Source organism: Oreochromis aureus, linkage group 9, assembly GCF_013358895.1.
Source record: "Oreochromis aureus strain Israel breed Guangdong linkage group 9, ZZ_aureus, whole genome shotgun sequence".
Classification (NCBI taxonomy): domain Eukaryota; kingdom Metazoa; phylum Chordata; class Actinopteri; order Cichliformes; family Cichlidae; genus Oreochromis; species Oreochromis aureus.
This window is the reverse complement of record NC_052950.1, coordinates 2186080-2204952: the sequence shown is the minus strand read 5'-3', so window position 1 is coordinate 2204952 and position 18873 is coordinate 2186080. Positions and strand designations below refer to the sequence as shown.

General features: G+C 42.7%; 1 pseudogene; it reads right to left on the bottom strand.

Moving 5' to 3' along the window:
• Positions 1-10990: 10990 nt before the first annotated feature.
• LOC116317001 lies at positions 10991-14312 on the bottom strand (annotated as a pseudogene).
• Between the last annotated feature and the right edge of the window lie 4561 nt (positions 14313-18873).

Sequence of the window (18873 nt, the reverse complement as noted above, 5' to 3'; positions counted from 1 at the left end):
CTGGCAGTAGGTGAGCCAGTCTGAGTGTGGTGCAACCTAGCAGTGTCAGCGTTCTTTTCAGTCACTGGGTGACAGCGTGCTAGATGAGTGGCATTCCAAATCTTTCCATCACTCAGCAAGAAGGCGTTTGAGCCTTTGGCTTTTGTTACTGTTACAGGAGGGGTAAATCTGGGATGTCCTTTGGGAACATGGTGAGGTTTCCTTATCCTCACACTCTCTCCTGGTAGAAAAGAAGTTTTCCGTGCATGATGCTTACCATCAGTGTAACGTTGCATTTTCAACTGATATTTTTGAACTGAGTGACGTGCAACGTCATCCAGTGGAGACACAGCAGAAGGCAAAGGGAGTACATCCAGTTTAGTACGCATCTTCCTGCCAGACAGGAGTTCATAGGGGGAGAGGGAAGTAGCATGCGGTGTTGCACGGTAAACTTGAAGCCAATCCAGCACAGTCTTCTTCCATGGTTTTGACTGCTGGATCGCTGTCTGGATACAGGTGCGGAGGGCACGATGAAACCGTTCGATTGCTCCGTTTGCAGCTGGGTAGTAGACAGATGTCCTGCTGTGGGAGATGCCTCTATTCTGGAGGAATGAGGTGAACATTGTTACGAAATCAGTTTTGCCCCGGTTCTTTATTCGTCGAGGAATCCAGAAACGGCACCGGAACTCAGTAGCCATTTTTACAAAATCTTTATTCATCTTTATTCATCTTCATTTAAGCATGCACTTCTAGAAGGGAAGACGAGGCCGGTGTGTCCCTCTGCAAAATCTTCACCCCTTTGTTAGTCACAGCCAGCTTTATAGAAGCAGCCCTATCATAAATCCCCCCATGGTATGCTGTAAACTCTGTGTCTGTGTCTATGTGCACGAGCACGTGAGTGCCTGTGTGTGCGCGTACCCGTGTGCCTATGTGAGTGCACGTGAATGACTGTGTGCGGATACCTGGTATGTGTGTGCACGTGAGTGAATGTGCATGTAAGTGTGGGTGCGTCGTAACAGTCAAAGCACTGTTTGTGTGTGTCTCTGTATACGTACTTCCTGGGGGTCATAAAAGTAATCTCACCCAAGTTAAACCAAATTCCTCTACACAACATACAAAACAGAAATAACATATTACAAATATTGAGACCCCCACTCTGCATTCACTGGGCCATTGTCTTACATTTACAGATAAGGTGGAGAGTCTCCTGCAAGCCTACTTCTAAGTAATGGCAATTATGAGTTTTTATTAAAGGTACAAGCATCAGCATCAGCATCAGCAACCCCCAACTGTAGCTTCCTGACTCCTTTTATTTATGACACCAGACCCCCAGTGTCCATAAATTCCTTTCTCTCTAAAGAATTACACACTCTCAGGCCACAGCTAAACCAAACTGAAACACAGAGACAAATCCTTCCTTATTACTGTGATCTAAACAAATTTAACACATTATATTCTAATAATTATTTTCTTGTACTCACAAATCCCTCTTTTGATCTGCCCAATGGCAGATCAACAATACTCTAAATCTGTTACGAAAAATGTGTTCATCTAAGCTCTCCCCATTTCCCAAAAGTAGCATCATGTCGTCTGTGTTTGGTTTGCTTCACCGTGACCTGTGATGGAGTAATTTGATGTCAATCTTTCAATCTTCTGAGTCGGGTGATTATCTGCTTCTCTTCTTTCTTCAACTCTCGGGGTGGACTACCCTTCAGTCGTTGCATGGATCAGGGATTTATTCTGTCCCTGTACTGGGATCCATGTAGGGGGTCTCAATCGAGTCCCCCTTTCTTGCCAAGAGCCTTTCCGACCTCCTAGGCTCTTCCGCCACCGCACACTGGTCCCCGTGGTGCCAGGTCTCACCATTCCTTTCAGCTGGACTTCCTCTGCGCTGTCACTTTTGGAGCTTGGCACGCTCTCTCCATCCCTCGATTCTCACGTTCCAACGCTGCTGAAGATTTTAAGGCAGAGCACGTCGTACACCTTAGCTGTCTTCCTCAACGTCAACGTCGACACTCTTTAATTTTATTTAAGATCTTGCTGTGCAGAGTCTCCTCATGACGATCTCCTGTGCGATGTCTGCTGTGCTGAAGGTGATCTCTGATCCTCCTGAGGACTCTCTCCTGGCCTCAGCTCCCATCTTGTGGACGTTCTCCTCAGTCGCTCCTTCTCGTCATGGCACCTCACGACATCTACAGATTAAAATGACACTCCTCTCGCCACATGGCTTCCGCCATGTGTTAACTCCCAATGAGACATGTACAAGAATGTTGCACAGTCTCCCTAAAACAATCTCCAGGGTTTCCCACTTGGAGCAACCATACTCCAACCTGTAACCCTGTGTAAAAACATTAGTCGGCAATTACATGTTTAGCCTATTTAACTCCCAGCTCCACCTGGAGCCTGTATCCTGGAAGACAACGTCTGTTAAATCAAACTTCACATTTGCTACCAACTATAAGAGTAATAAAGCATTCAGCATAAAAGACAAGTATCATGTGCAGGTTTTCTCAAATCACTATTATTGCCATAATCTGTCCTAAATCATGAATCATCCCAATTTATTCCACATTTTAATCGGTGACTTTCCTTAAACAATGTCACTCCACTCATTTTATCACTATGAGCTCAGTAGTGGCCAGCTAATGAGCCCATATTCAACTATTCCATTAACACTGCATCTCTTATTTGTTTTCTCATGTCACTTGTCTATTTTTTGCTGAATCCTCTACATGCACTCTTAGAAAAACAAACATTAACGACACACATGGATCATCCTGGTGGTCAGGCGCAGGTCGACAGGTTCCAGAGGTGCCATAAAAAGACCATAAAGTTAATCCTGCTGTAAAAGAAATGACACTGGTTTCAACACAGGATGTGTCTCACACTATATTCACTTCTCCCCCGTGATATTCAACATTTTCCCAACAACACAGTGTAATAGCATAATCAACATATAGCCTGTAAACACAGTTCCCTTCACTCATAAACCCAGTAATCCTGTAGTAGAAAGAACATTAACCATTAGTGTGTCCTGCTGTAACTCACATAATCAAACACATGATTAACTCTCTGCTGTAGAAAAGAAATGTAAATGTTAACGCTGCGCACAAGCCCATGAATAACACACCCCTGATAGATTCTCAAACACAGAAAGTGGCATCTAAAAGGTTAAATCGTCACGCAACCTAGGATGCTGCTGTCATCTTCCTGCTCCTGTAAAAGAAACACATAAATTCATCCACCCTTTTGTCCTGTCTAGGTGGAGGTTAACCTTGAGTAGTGGTCAGGTCTTGTCAGCTTTTGTCAGCTTTTACCAGTCAGTCAGTTTTTCCTCTTTCACTCATTCATTCATGCATTCATTCATTCTTTCTTTGCTAATAGTGGGACATATCGTCGCATTTAATGTCCACACTCAGCAAAATGACGTCATTTCAAAAAGAAAAAAAAAAAAAAAACTTTAGATGGATTATCTCGGTGAATCCTTTTTGGGCAGGGACTCTCATTTTCTAATTGTCCCAAATAAGCGGCTTTCTCCAGAGCCCATTGTAATTTTTTGGAGAAACTCACTTACAACGGTTTTCTCGGCATGTTGTAAAACGCTTTTAATTCCCGTCGTGCAGATCTGCTTAAAGAAAAGAAATTCACAAACACAAGTCAGTGGACTTGTTCAAAACAGAAATAAAATAAAATAAAATAACAAACAAAACTGTCAAACAAAACTCCCAGTGTACTGTCCAAAAACAAAATAAAAATAAAAATAACAGATCGAAATGAAAAACAAAATTAAATAAAAATACAGAAGCCCGATCTTAGGACTTGTCCCAGAATATTATTTTTCTAATGGGTGAAAACACACCAAATCTAAAACTTGGTGCCATGGTACAACCTTCCCCATAGATCAGGAACAAAAAACAAAACAAAACAAAAAACAAAAAATCTGCTAGTTTCACTCATTTAAACTCTGACTGCAAGATTCTGTTCACCCCTGTTATCATGTTCCCCAAAATAATACGAATTTAGTTGTCAATGAATCACTTCTCAACCCACTCAATAAACCAGACAGGATTATGGTAACAATATTACCTACTTAAAATTGTGTTTGATTCTAATGAGCTTCATTAGATGTGTGTGTGTGTTTGTCAGGTTAATACATTTTCTATTTCTGTGCGTTCTTTTATGTACCTTCCCCCTTTTTTTCTGAAACAAAACTCCATTCACTCCAAATTTTGTTTCAGAAACATCTAAATGAAAATCTCTGTCACAGTCCGGCACAGCTAAGCCCCAAGTGCTTGCAGGTTACCATCGGCAACCACGCTGTGTGTTATTAACCCCTTCTACAAATACCCTCTTTTGATGTGTGACACTTTATGTATGATTTTGTATCCTCTGTAGTATATATCATGTGCATGTGTGGTGTTGTCTTTCCATTTTCTCTAACAGTACTCTTGCATACCTCAGTGCTTGTCTTCCTCCCCCTTTTGTGGTGGTCTGGACACTTTATCAATCCTCCACTTCAAGGCAGTCGTTTGTCTCCCCAGATTCCTTAACCCAATTTGATTCCCCACACTAAAACAGCATTCCTCTGTCCTCACCTGCTCCTTTCCCCTCTCCCACTTTGCCGTCCAATGACAGTCAGTTCTCTCCAGCTTTGTCCCGTGTATGCTCCCACTGTCTCTTTCATTGCCATCTTGCTCCAAACATGGCAAGTGTCAAAGTCCAACAATCTTCTCAAAAGTCCTTCACACACCGTGAAGTTGCAGCTTGCTGGAAACGCATCTCCATTCATCCAATCAAGATGATGGATCTTCTCTTTCTGATGCCGTTTGCCCATAGTGCTGCTGGACCTCTCTGCTCAGGTCTCTGGTATTGTCTCTTGGACTGCTGTCCACTGTTGATGTTCATGCTTGTGCTTCTGGAACTGCACTCTGTGTCTTCAGGGAGAGATTAGCTTCCTTGGAGCTTGCTTTTTCAGGATGAGGACGGGAAGCTGCAAAACAATTCAGCCAAAAATTCTGGCTGGGTGTTTCTATTTTTTGTTTCTAATGATCTTAACCTATAATTTTCTCCCGACTGCTGCCCATGGAGAATTGATCCAGGTCCGTTTCCCACCTGTAAACGACAGACTGAGAGACTTTCGTTATTCACTGTGACTGCATATGTTTTCATCACTCCTAAAGCAACAGATCTCGACTCATTTTCTTCTGAACTCTATTGACTTTAAACCCCAAAAATGGAATTTTACTTGTTCTTAACCGCAAACACAAAAATCTTCTTGATGTTGTTGTTAATTATTTTCACCCACAACACTCCAAATTATGTTTTCTTTTGTGTCCAGCAGGGGAAGAAGGTGACCTGTAGTGTCACTGCTTCCCCCAGTTGGAGACAATTTCCCACTCACACTTCCACACTTTTATTTTTCTTTGTTTTCATCATTTTCTTTCTCTTTTTTTTTCCCCACAAAAATTAAAATGTTGTCCTGCAACCTAGAGAGTCAACTGTCATTTTATAACAAGTGTCTATTAAATTGACACTATTTTAACACTGATGAGAGATAACAAGCTGATTTTCATTGCATGTGTGTTTGTGTTATTAGGCAGGTTTAATCAATGTCTGTGGAGCTGCATCTCCAGCAGGGCATGTGCTTAAAGCTGCCTTTCCTACACACTTATCTGCTAGTAATTGATCATTTTTAACTAACGTGCTATGAGTCCACTGATCTTTTCATCACACGAGGTGACTCGGACAAGATAATAAACCACAAAATGTTCCTGCTAACTTTAACATAGTTTTACAGAACATCACGTCTCATCTCCATCCCGGTGTCGCCCCACGTACGCTTCCTTATCTTCCTGTAGATCAGGTATACTTCCTGTAAGCATCTGACAATCTGCCGGCACAATTTGCAATTGCAGTAAAAACACATCTTGACTTCTTACCTACCAAAATAGATCTGTTATGGTGTGTGTGTGTGTGTGTGTATGTGAGAGTGTGTGTATGTGTGGGTGCCTGCTGTGTAGGCTATGTATGTGTCATGACCCCCGTCTGCACCTTTGCTAACCTCACACTGCTCATCTTAGCCAGACATCAGGCCATGTGCACCTACACAGCTGAACTCTGTGTGATCTCTAGGGTAAATGTCACACTCGAACCATGAAGGAAACTTACTCAAACTGAACTGAAACTTAAAACTTACTCAACAGATATAAGGTATAAATGATAAAAACTTAAATCTTAACTTTAAAGAATATAAGTAATAAAAGATAAAAAATCACTCCAGGCGTATGTAAGCAGGTGTGTTGCCATTCCTTTCAGACCTCCTGTCCTCCTCACCGTGTATTGGCTGATCCTTAACGTCTGCCAAGAGTTTCTGACCTTCACTTGACCAGGAGCCACAGCTCTTTAATAAGCTCAAATGCAATCATGTGTAAAAGATTAAAATCATTTTCATAACAAAAGTTCTCTCTTCTCAGATGTACCAATATGTTTGCTCGTCTCTACTACAGTTCAATCATTGAAAATCACACTGATCAGCATGCTTTGTGGAAATTACAGATTACATCATGGCAAAAGCATTTTCCAGACCTCTCACTCCCCCTTTTGACCTCTGACTGACCAGAGGTCACCATACTTTCAGGTGCCTCACTCCTCGTCCCACACAGCGACTCCCATGTCCATCAAAGGCATCATGGGTATGTGGGCTTCTGCTCCTGGATCCACTGCCTTCGTGATCACCTTTTCTAACAGAGCTCGGGCACAAGGAATGAGACAACAGCCACAGGTCACCAAAATACCCACCATCACAGCTAATGAAAGCATAATGGGAAGTACAAACCCTTTCCACTGTCCGAAGACCGAGGTCATCCAGCCCTCCAGCGGATTCTCAATTCCCGAATGTTCGTGCATGGTCTTAGAGGCGTTTTCAGCCCCTCTAAAGCTCGAGTGACTGACCCGTCTGGAGCCGTGTTATTAGGAATAAAAGTACAGCATTGATCACCGAACATCGCACATACACCGCCTCGTTCTGCTAACAGCATGTCTAAAGCCATTCTATTCTGCACCCCATCAACGAGGTCGGACCCACTTGCTCCACTAGCCCTTCCATCCCATCTCGAGTAAGGTTAGAGAGTCTCAGCAGATTATAGTGAACATAATTAATTCTATCCACATTCTTGTTAGGGGTCACAGGAAAGAGAGCAGCGATTATTGGAATATTTTCAAACCCGGCAGCTATTTGATCTGCAAGCTTATACTCATTTGGAACTCCCCTGGGCACTCCTATTGAGTCTATCCAGGTCGGCGAGTCCATCCTAGGATCATAAGCATGTGTTCCCTCAGCCCCTCTTTTTCCCAGAACGTGTCTCTTGCGCCTAGCTGTCAGTGTGCGTGTGTCGTGCTTTTGGGAATGCCTTCACCCGGTTTCCTATTAACATAAGTGGCGCACCTAGCCTCACCATTGCGCACGCGTCCCGCGCTTCCCAGAGGAACACGAGCCAAAAGAGTTTTATGTCCGCAATAATAATAAAGCCCACTTCTAGCCCAGGTCCCAATCAAAGTGTTTGCATGACTTACATTGTTTGTGGTTCTCCCGTTTTGGTAACCGAACACCAACTTGGGTCAATTTCTCCCACCTCATATTTCACGTGATCTGTGGAGAACTTAAAACACGATAATTATCTTTTTCGGCATAAATGGTCCCGCCTTCAGTATGTTTATCGGTTGGGGAAATAAACTGGACAACACCGTGCAGTTTCCAGTGCTCACCACTCCTCTGGTCAGTTGCAGCATACAGTCATAGCCCCACTGATCCTCTGGGTGTAGTGGTGCTGGTTCTGTGAACAAACGTGGTCTAGCCGACGCACAAGCCACACAATTTGACACCTGCTGTTCCTCGGCATTTAATGCCATCCAGTCCAGCCACAGGTTACTGTCACTGAACCCGGTGGCACGTTCTATCAAATCCTTTGGTTTTAACCTCGTATAATCTACCGTGAGGACTCGCCTGGCTTTTGGTTCCCGTTCCTCTGGTGCTGCGGTAGACGACACGTTTCCTACTGGCTTGGGTTTTGGGTTGACAAGATTTATCCTAATTACCCCTGTCGGATCTGTTCCCACCATATCTATCCCGATTACCAGGTAAAACACACCTCCCGGACTTTCTGACCTAGGGAGAGCATTCCAAGGACCCAGGGAAAGAGTAATGGGGTTCTGAGAAGTGGAAAAATCCCTCTGTATTGCTATCCCTTTTAACCCTTCAGGCACTTGCGGCTGCCACCCCACTCCGGTCCATCCTACCACATTCCCCCAATAGTGACTATCGCTTTCGGTTTCGAGTGGATTGAATGTGTAACTATTGTTTGAAAAATTTTGTTAAAATGTCTGTAACTGAGAGGTTGGTTTTGCATATTATGAGAAGATAAATAGAGTCGAATTAAATGTGGTGAATGTGTGATCAGTGACCGAGTCACTACTTGTTATGTTTGTTTAAAATCACTCTATTGCCTAGTGAGTTGTTTCACTAACGGCTTTCAGTTGTGTTAATAAACCTTATGTTTTTCTTTTTATCTAACCCCCTGGTCTCTGGGCTCATTTATGTTGCGTCCGCTGCCGCCTAGCAGAGCCGGGCCGTAACAATTACTAACTAAGACGGATCACACACCGTTTCTTTAACATACTGAGTGAATTTACACTGAGATACGCTCAACTTAGCGAACAGATAATTTAGGCTTTAAACAATATGCACACTTCGAAAATAAACAGGTGGTGCTTACCTTTTAATCATGTGAGCTAGCTCTCTGTTCGCCTTGTTTCACGATCTCAGCTCTGCCAATTCATCCTCTCTGGGCCTCGAGCGAATCCCAGGGTTTCGGCACCAAAACTGTTACGAAATCAGTTTTGCCCCGGTTCTTTATTTGTCGAGGAATCCAGAAACGGCACCGGAACTCAGTAGCCATTTTTACAAAATCTTTATTCATCTTTATTCATCTTCATTTAAGCATGCACTTCTAGAAGGGAAGACGAGGCCGGTGTGTCCTCTGCAAAATCTTCACCCTTTGTTAGTCACAGCCAGCTTTATAGAAGCAGCCCTATCATAAATCCCCCATGGTATGCTGTAAACTCTGTGTCTGTGTCTATGTGCACGAGCACGTGAGTGCCTGTGTGCGCGCACCCGTGTGCCTATGTGAGTGCACGTGAATGACTGTGTGCGGATACCTGGTATGTGTGTGCACGTGAGTGAATGTGCATGTAAGTGTGGGTGCGTCGTAACAGTCAAAGCACTGTTTGTGTGTGTCTCTGTATACGTACTTCCTGGGGGTCATAAAAGTAATCTCACCCAAGTTAAACCAAATTCCTCTACACAACATACAAAACAGAAATAACATATTACAAATATTGAGACCCCCACTCTGCATTCACTGGGCCATTGTCTTACATTTACAGATAAGGTGGAGAGTCTCCTGCAAGCCTACTTCTAAGTAATGGCAATTATGAGTTTTTATTAAAGGTACAAGCATCAGCATCAGCAACCCCCAACTGTAGCTTCCTGACTCCTTTTATTTATGACACCAGACCCCCAGTGTCCATAAATTCCTTTCTCTCTAAAGAATTACACACTCTCAGGCCACAGCTAAACCAAACTGAAACACAGAGACAAATCCTTCCTTATTACTGTGATCTAAACAAATTTAACACATTATATTCTAATAATTATTTTCTTGTACTCACAACATCAGAGAGGTAAACTGTGTACCATTGTCAGTTACAATGTTCTCTGGGTTGCCATGACGACTTAAGACAGATGAGAGGAACTGAATAACATCATCAGTAGTAGCAGAAGGTGAAAAGGCAGGCTCAGGCCATTTGGAGTAGTAGTCAGTCAATGTTATGACAAATCTACAAGCAGGTATTGCAGTATCAAAAGGCCCAACAATGTCGAGACCAAGTTTTTTCCACCTTTCTCACTCACTATGTGTTAATAGACCTCTCTGCATTGACTCGTATCTGCTATTAATCTCTGTCTCTCTTCCACAGCATGTCTTATCCTGTCTTCCTTCTCTCACCCCAACCAGTCACAGCAGATGGCCCCGCCCCTCCCTGAGCCTGGTTCTGCCAGAAGTTTCTTCCTGTTAAAAGGGAGTTTTTCCTTCCCACTGTCGCCAAAGTGCTTGCTCATAGGGGGTCATATGATTGTTGGGTTTTTCTCTGTATTTATTATTGTAGAATCTACTATACAATATAAAGCGCCTTGAGGGGCTGTTGTTGTGATTTGGTGCTATATAAATAAAATTGAAATCAATTGAATTGAATTGAAGCTAATTGTTGCTTCTTCAAAAAATAAAAATGAAATGACTGAGCCTTACACAGGAGTATCGTTGCGACTTGTTTACTGAACCTTCTTTTTTTAGTACATGTTCAGAACATCAGTGTCCATTCACTGCCTCCTACAGGACACTCTCTTCTTCCACCTTCTTACAAACATTAATGTAACACAGAACCGATACTGGAAAATGATATTGTAAAACTGAATGCACACTGGTGAAGAGGGTGGCAGTTCATTCGTCAGGGTGATTATTATCTGAACCTTCTCTCCATTTCTGGTCTCGCTTGTTGTTACACTGGCATTACCAGTGTAACAACACACTCATTCTATCTGTTTCTTGAGATGAATAACAGGAACTTAGGATGCACATATTTATGAATAATAACTATTATGCATACCAATATATTTATATTAACTAATTTCTTGCGATACCACATCTCATCCCCCCTTAAGTCAACAACTCCATTGACTAATAAAATAATTGCTTATCTAAAGAATGCTTAACAAGCAATCAACACATAATTAGGGTAACCATACAACCATACAACTGTACATATGTTTCAATGTTTCTTTTTTTTAACACTCTTTTTTTCTGTTTTGTTTTGTTTTTTGTTTTTTCACTAACTAGGAAGGTATGTCCTTCCTGTGAGATCAGAGTGCATTGTTGCTCTATTCCTGGAAGATCTCACTCTATCTAACAAAGTCCTTTAAAGTCTCTGGTGGACGTCTCTCTCTCTGAGAACGTCGCAACACTGGTGCCACTGAGGAGTCTCCAGGAGCCGGAGTCTCCGGAGCATAAGGCAACTCCGATGATGGAGGTTGTGGCGATGTGTCCAACTCTGATGGCAAGCAGCACTCAGGAACTGCTTCTTTGTCATGCAATGGCTCCAGCTCCCTGTCCGGTGCACTGGGAACAGTGTCAGCCACTCTTGCTCTCGCCTGATCCATGTGCCGCTTCACAGTTTGACCTGATCCAATGGTAACAATGTAAGACACCGGACCCGATGCCCTCACAATGACTGCTAGAATCCACTTCGGACCATAGGAGTAGTTTCTGGCGAACACCTTGTCTGCGGGTGTGAAACTTCTCAGTCTTTTCCTGGTGTCATGATTTTCTTTCTGTTTCAGTTGTTTGTGCTGCACTTTTGTTTTCACATCAGGCATGAGCAAGTCCAAAACTGATCTGACTCACCGTGACATCATCAACTCTGCAGGTGATAAACCAGTAGTGGCATGCGGTGTGATGCGAACTGAACAGAAATCAGGACAGTCTTTTTGCAAGGTATCACCTTTTACTTTCTTCATCCCCTCCTTAAAAGTCTGGACCGCCCTCTCAGCCAGCCCATTTGAAGAAGGGTGGAAAGGTGCTGACCTCACATGGTCAATGCCGTTCTGCTTCATGAATGACTCAAATTCAGTGCTTGTGAAACATGTTCCGTTGTCTGGTCGTTGTCTAGGTAGTCCAAACACACTGAAACTCTGTCGCAGTTTTTCTATAGTAACCTGTGATGTAGAGGATTTCACAGGTTAAATGTCGTTGGAATGAGCATCCACAATGTTTAGAAACATCTCCCCGAGGAAAGGCCCTGCATAGTCCACATGGATCCTGGACCATGGTGACTCGGCCATGATAGGTTTGTAGCTGGAACCTATTCGCTGGAACGTTGAAGACAATGTAATTACACAGCAAGCAAGACACGAAGTAGGCAAAGTTCTTTATGTTTCACGTGCACGGGAGAGAACTGAACAAACGCTGTTCCTTCGCTTGACCCCAGTTGCTCTCGTCCGCTCTCCCGTAACACTGCTCTTTTATTGAGGTTACATGAATATGCATAGGTTCATTAACATATGACATCTTACATAGGTATACATGTGAACAAAGAATACCCTGTGTGTGTGTGTGTGTGTAGGTGTGTGTATCTGTGTGTGGGGGGGGTCAAGATGTGACCCCAGGAAGACTCCCCAAAGCCGTCCATCTAAACAAAAGGCTCTTATACTTAACCAGATATACGCGTGTTTGCTATACCATATATCAGCAAGAGAAGATACGACCTCTCCTAGGAGGTGTGTGATCTATGCCAGAACACTCTGAAGAGGAGTGAACGCACTCCCCTCTTCATGCTACACAGAGTTGTTACAGACCTCCTAGGATGAGACATTCTTTCAACCTACAAATGATTATATACTTCTAAGCATATATGAGTAAATACTTCTAAGCATAAATGACAATAAACAATACAAATTTAACAGGCCACTCCCTAGGGTGTAATGATGCAGTAGGTGGTGACTTGAAGTGTTTCTGACACTCCTCACATGCCTGCACTTCTCTTTCAATGTTCTCATCCATCCCTGGCCACCATACATAAGACCTTGCCAAGCCTTATAAGGCATCTTCGACATGCCTTATAAGTCTGGTGCAGGAGTTTCAATATTTTGTCTCTGCCTTTAATGGGAATAATTACTCGGGCTCCCCAGAGCACGCCACCATCCCTCATACTCAATTCCAGCTTTCTCTGTCGATACGGCTTGAAACAGGCATTGGTCTGAGCTGGCCAGCCTTTTAAGGTGTACTCGTGGACTTGCGACAATAAGACATCCTAAGCTGTCCAACGTTTGATCTGTGCAGTGTCAACTAATGTGTCATCCAGTACATTCATCATCAAAACCTGCTCAGCCATCTCTTGCTCAGGTGCTGAATCCAGTACCGGCAACCGGCTGAGTGCATCTGCAAATTTTATGGTGTTTTCCTGGCTTGTACCTGATGTTGTACTCGTAGGCACTCAATGTCACGGCCCATCTTTGTACTCTTGGTGAGCCCATTGGAGGTATAGGCTTCTTTTCATTGAACAGTGAGATCAGGGGTTTATGATCTGTGTAAATCGTGAAAACTCGGCCATACAAGTATTTGTGGAATTTCTTGATGCCAAATATAACAGCTAAGCCTTCTTTGTCAAGCTGAGAATACTTTTTCTCAGCAGGAGAGAGTGTACGTGACATAAACCCCAAAGGTCTCTCGCTTCCATCCTCCATCTCATGTGACAATACGGCGCCTACGCCGTATGGGGACGCATCACACGAGAGAACCAACTCTCGGTCAGCAGAATAATGAACTAACACCTCTGCTGAGTTCAACAGGTTCTTGGATTTCTAGAATGCTTCCTCTTGTCTCTTTTGGCATGTCCACTGTACCTCGTGTCTCAAAAGTTCATGCAGGGTTGCCAACAGGGTTGCCAGGTTTGGAAGGAATTTGTTGTACTAATTTAGCAAACCTAAGTATGCTTTCAGTTCATTGACATTTGTGGGAGTAGGTGCGTCCATGATTGCTTTAACTTTCTTTTCCACTGGGTGGAACCCCCTGGGAGTCCACTATGTGCCTGAAGTATTCCACTTTCTCTTGCATGAAGGCACACTTGCACCTCTTTAACCTCAACCCAGCCTCCTCCAACTGAGTCAACCGCTCATCCAGGTTCTGCAGATGGCTTACCTCATCCACCCCAGTCACTAAGATGTCATCTAAATACACGGCTACCTGAGGTATCCCCTTCAAAAGGCTTTCCATGGTCCTCTGGAATATTGCTGGAGCACAGGCCACTGCAAAAGGCAATCTGTTACACGTGAACAGCCCACGGGATGTGTTTACTGTCACGTACTTTTTCGATTCGTCATCCAAGAGGATTTGCTGGTAAGTGTGGCTCATGTCTAATTTTGAGAACTGCTTCTTCCCAGATAATGTGGCAAAAAGGTCCTACATTCTGGGTATTGGATACTGTTCCAGTGAAGCCACTGTATTTACAGTAAGCTTGTAATCCCCATACAGTCTTATGGTCCCTGTGGGCTTCAGAAGTGGCACTACAGGTGCCGCCCATTCAGCATATTTCACTGGCAAGATGATGCCTTCTTTCAATAGTCGGTCTATTTCCTCATCGACTTTTCCTCGCATAGCAAAGGGGACAGAACGTGGATGGAAGAAGCGTGGGGTGGCATCACTTTTCACATGAATAGCAGCTTTCATGCATTTCAGGGTGCCCAACTCCTCTTTGAAAACATCCTCATGTTTACTTAACACTTGCTGTAGTGTTTTTTTTGTTGTTTTGACCTGGTTCAGCTTTCCATTGTTGCAACTTTTTTTCACTTTACTCCAGTCCAAATTAATTTCCTCGAGCCAACCTCGACCTAGCAAGCTGGGGCCACCACCAGGGGCAGATGTTTTTCCTGCTGCTTGTATTTGACTCTAACTTGTGTTGCACCAATCACCATAACAGGATCCCCTGTATAAGTTTCCAGCTTGATTTTGATGGGCTGGAGGCTGGGGGGCTTGGTGTCTTTCCCTGTTTCTCTGTCGCTTTGTTCATGAGTGTTAGGCAACATCCAGTGTCTATATCAAAGTTCACCTTTTTCCCATCAATTTGCATATCCACAGTGTAGGGGTCTACTTTTCTCAAGTGTACCACACTGCCATGCCCGAACTTGAACAGTTTTCTTTTGTGCCCTTGACTGCGCTTGACACAGTTCAGAGTGAAAGAGTCGTCTTCAGAGCTATCAGTTTTGCTGTTATCTGCTTTCTCGCCCACATTGTGAGTACTGTAGTATGAACTCTGCTTTTTGTCACTCTTTACATATGTCAATCCATACCTTTTCTGGTTCAGTTTAGTCTTGCTTCTACAAGCTCTGGCTATGTGTCCCACTTTACCACAAGCATGACATTTTTCTTGTTTGTACTTACAGTCTGCCGCTATGTGCTTGATTCCTTTGCAGCACTAACACTCTTTGCTTTCTCCTTTAAAGGTACGACTATCCTTTTGTCCTTTGGTGAGGATGAAACATTTTGCTGTCGCCCCAGAGGTCTGCAGATCCTGTGCATTTTTATTTGCAGTCTCCATAGCAACTGCAATTGACAGGGCCTTGTCAAAAGTGAGGTCTATTTCTGACAAGAGACGCCTCTGAATTCAGTCATTCCGAATTCCGCAGACGATCCTATCTCTCAACATTGGTTGTAACGTGTTGCCACAGTTACAATCCTGTGCCAGGCGATGCAGCTCCGCTACATGTTCCATGATGCTTTCATTCGGCTTGATGTAGTGCGAGTCGAATTTATACCTTTGCACAATTTTACTGGGCTTTGGGTCAAAGTGATTTTTCATCAGAAGTACCAGCTCTTGGAAGGTTTTGTCTTTGGGCTTGGCCGGGCTGAGAAGGTTTCGTATCATGCTGTAGGTCGCTGCTCCGACGACACTTATTAATATTGCTCTTTGTTTTTCTGCATCTGTTAACTGCTAAAAACTGCTTGAGTATTTCCGTACATTCTTCCCAAGTCTGATTCTTTGGATCAAACGCTACTAGCGTGCCAATTGTAGCCATTTTCCGCTTCGAGGTTACTGCCTTCTATTTCAGCCGATAACTTTTGCATTCTTTGAAAAGCTAGCCAAACCTGTAGCTGACTCCATCACTTTGTTCTTCTTCCTTTTTCCAGTCCGATCGCCCAGACTCCTTCCCCATAAACGTCCTCGTCACCAAAAAGATGTTGCATCTTCAAAAAATAAAAATGAAATGACTGAGCCTTACACAGGAGTATCGTTGCGACTTGTTTACTGAACCTTCTTTTTTTAGTACATGTTCAGAACATCAGTGTCCGTTCACTGCCTCCTACAGGACACTCTCTTCTTCCACCTTCTTACAAACATTAATGTAACACAGAACCGATACTGCCTCTCCTGGCATTACCAGTGTAACAACACACTCATTCTATCTGTTTCTTGAGATGAATAACAGGAACTTAGTATGCACATATATATGAATAATAACTATTATGCATACTAATATATTTATATAAACAACTAATTTCTTGCGATACTACACTAATCGAGTTGTAAATGGGAACAGGGAATGGGAAAGGAAGAGATGAAGGGAATCTAAATTTTAAATCAAGAAAAAAAAATCTGTATTTGTAATTTTTGAATCCATTTACTTTTTTTAAACTATATTTAAATATATAAAAGTATATATAAGTATTTTCTTGAGTGTTTAATTATTATTCTGTAAATCATTTTCCTTTGATTCTCTGAATAGTTATTAATGGATTAATAGTTTGTGTCATAATTTTTTATTGTTCATTAAGATGTTAAATAATGACTGACTTTAAATGTCATAATAAACAGAAAAAAATGAAAGCAATGTCTAAATGAATTTACAAATGCATATTTTCTGTGTAATTAATTAATAATTCATGAAATATATTTTGCACTAATAGTTGTAAAAATTTATGGAATGCCATGTTTTTCTGACGATGCTGATTTTAGCCGACAAAACAACTGTTGCAGCAGATAATCGATCCTTGTCATGTATCCGTTTAAAACAGGGGAACTCCTGCAGTCCATCCCAGTGTAACAGTGTCACATCTTGTTTCCACTTCAGGCTGTGGCCTCCTATGGCTTCTCGACTGGGTGTCAACAGTAGGAAGCAGGTAACTGGCTGCCTGAATTAACAGATGTGCCAGTTCACTGAAAATTATACAACAAGCCTACTGAAACCCTACTGAGTGTACTCATGGTGTCTGTGGGCATACAAGATACTAATCTTCTAAGAAAAATTAGGCCGGACTTAACATCTACAAGGAGATCATGGCAGATTTTTATATTCATTTCACTGTCAGCTTTATCAGAAACCCATTTCCCATTAGCAGAGACAACAGTTGGGGTTTAGGGTAAGTTTAGATACTGGAACTGGACCATCAGAGCAGAGTTGATATTGACATCTACAGCAAGAACATCAAAAGCAAGGCTGGTGGTAGCAGTAAAAACTGGATAATTCTTCAGAGTTATGGGTCACATAAACTGCCTGGAGACATTTTAAGATGGCTGCCAAATGATGAGATTTTCATTTAGTCTTTCAATGCAAGCAGGATTTTGTTTCACTAGACACTAATGCTACCTTGAGTGTTTCATACTCTGAAATTTGAGTGAGTCCACAAGCACCCCAGGCCCCACACCCTATGACCACTAAGCAACATGCACCAACTGAGGCAGAGACAGAGAGACTCCAAAACAGTAACCAAAGATCTCCTACACCCAGGCAGCTGCCAGACCCCCGTAGTCCCAGAGACCGGTTTCCAGTTCATGAGGATAGTTTTCTTAGCAATGCATTATGGGATGGCTTTAGCTCAGGAGGTAGAGCAGGTCACCTACTGATCGGAAGGTGGTTCGATCCCTGGCTCCTCCAGTCCGCATGTCAAGTATCCTTTGGCAAAATACTAACCCTAAGTTGCTCTCCGATGCATCCATCGGAGTATGAATGTGTGTGAATGTAGTTATAGTATAAGTATAGGTAAGGTATAAGTATAGAGAAAGTGCTTGTGAGATTGGGTGAATGTGGCATGTTGTACAGAGCACTTTGAGTATTCTGGGAGAGTGGAAAAGCGCTATATAAGAATCAGTCCATTTACCATTTCAGTCCATTGGCAAGTAAGGAGTATATATGATGTATTTGTTTCCATATCTAGTTCACTTGTGATCATCTATAAGTGTGATTGTCTTTATGAACGAGGTTTGTGAGTTCCTTAGGAAAAGCAATACATCATCAGCATACAGGCTTATCTTATGGTCTATATTTTCAGTTTGAACTCTTTTGATATCTATATTTCATCAGATCTCTGGTGCTTCTCTGTAGTTTGAAGCTTTGTGAAATGGTAAATGGACTGATTCTTATATAGCACTTTTCTACTCTCCCAGAGTACTCAAAGCGCTGTACACAACATGCCACATTCACCCCCTCACACCCATTCTCACAAGCACTGACTCTAAACCGAGTGCTTTTTCTAACAACATTCACACTCCGATGGATGCATCGGAGAGCAACTTGGGGTCAGTATCTTGCCCAAGGATACTTGACATGCAGACTGGAGGAGCCAGGGATCGAACCACCAACCTTCCGATCAGTAGGTGACCTGCTCTACTTACTGAGTTCAACATTTAAAATCTGGCACATTTGTATTCTTGTTTGATAACAACAGCAGACCCTACCTGGCAGGTAATGTGCAGTACAGCTGACTCTTATGATTTTTTAAAAAAGGCGTCCCTTGTATTTTAAAATGAATCAAGATGCAAAACTATGGCACACTCCTTATTAACTCTTTATTAACAGGTTAAATACATGATATTTTGCTACCTTTACTGTGTTTTAAATCATGCAGACAGAGAAAAAGTGTTGGAAAGCAGAGGTAAGCAACATCCCCACGGAGGTCCTGCCAATAAGCAAGCAAAATCAACCTGTCAAATCTCTCTTTGTGTGTATCACACAGAAAGAGGTAGAACATGGGTGAAGCAAAGCTAAGAGTTATAGCAGCAACCTCTTGCCAATGAGCAAACACTCTTCTTCACTGTGTAGTTGCTACTACTACCCACACAGCACATATATATGTCAACAACACATCACTCTTGGTTTAGTATTTATATCTATCCATGCTTCTTCATTACGTTCTTGTTCTAGTCATTCAACATCTAGAATGAGCATCCTGACTGTTCATGTCAGCCTCTTGGTTCTTCAAGAGTGTCACTCAAAGCAAGGCTCACAAGGACAAA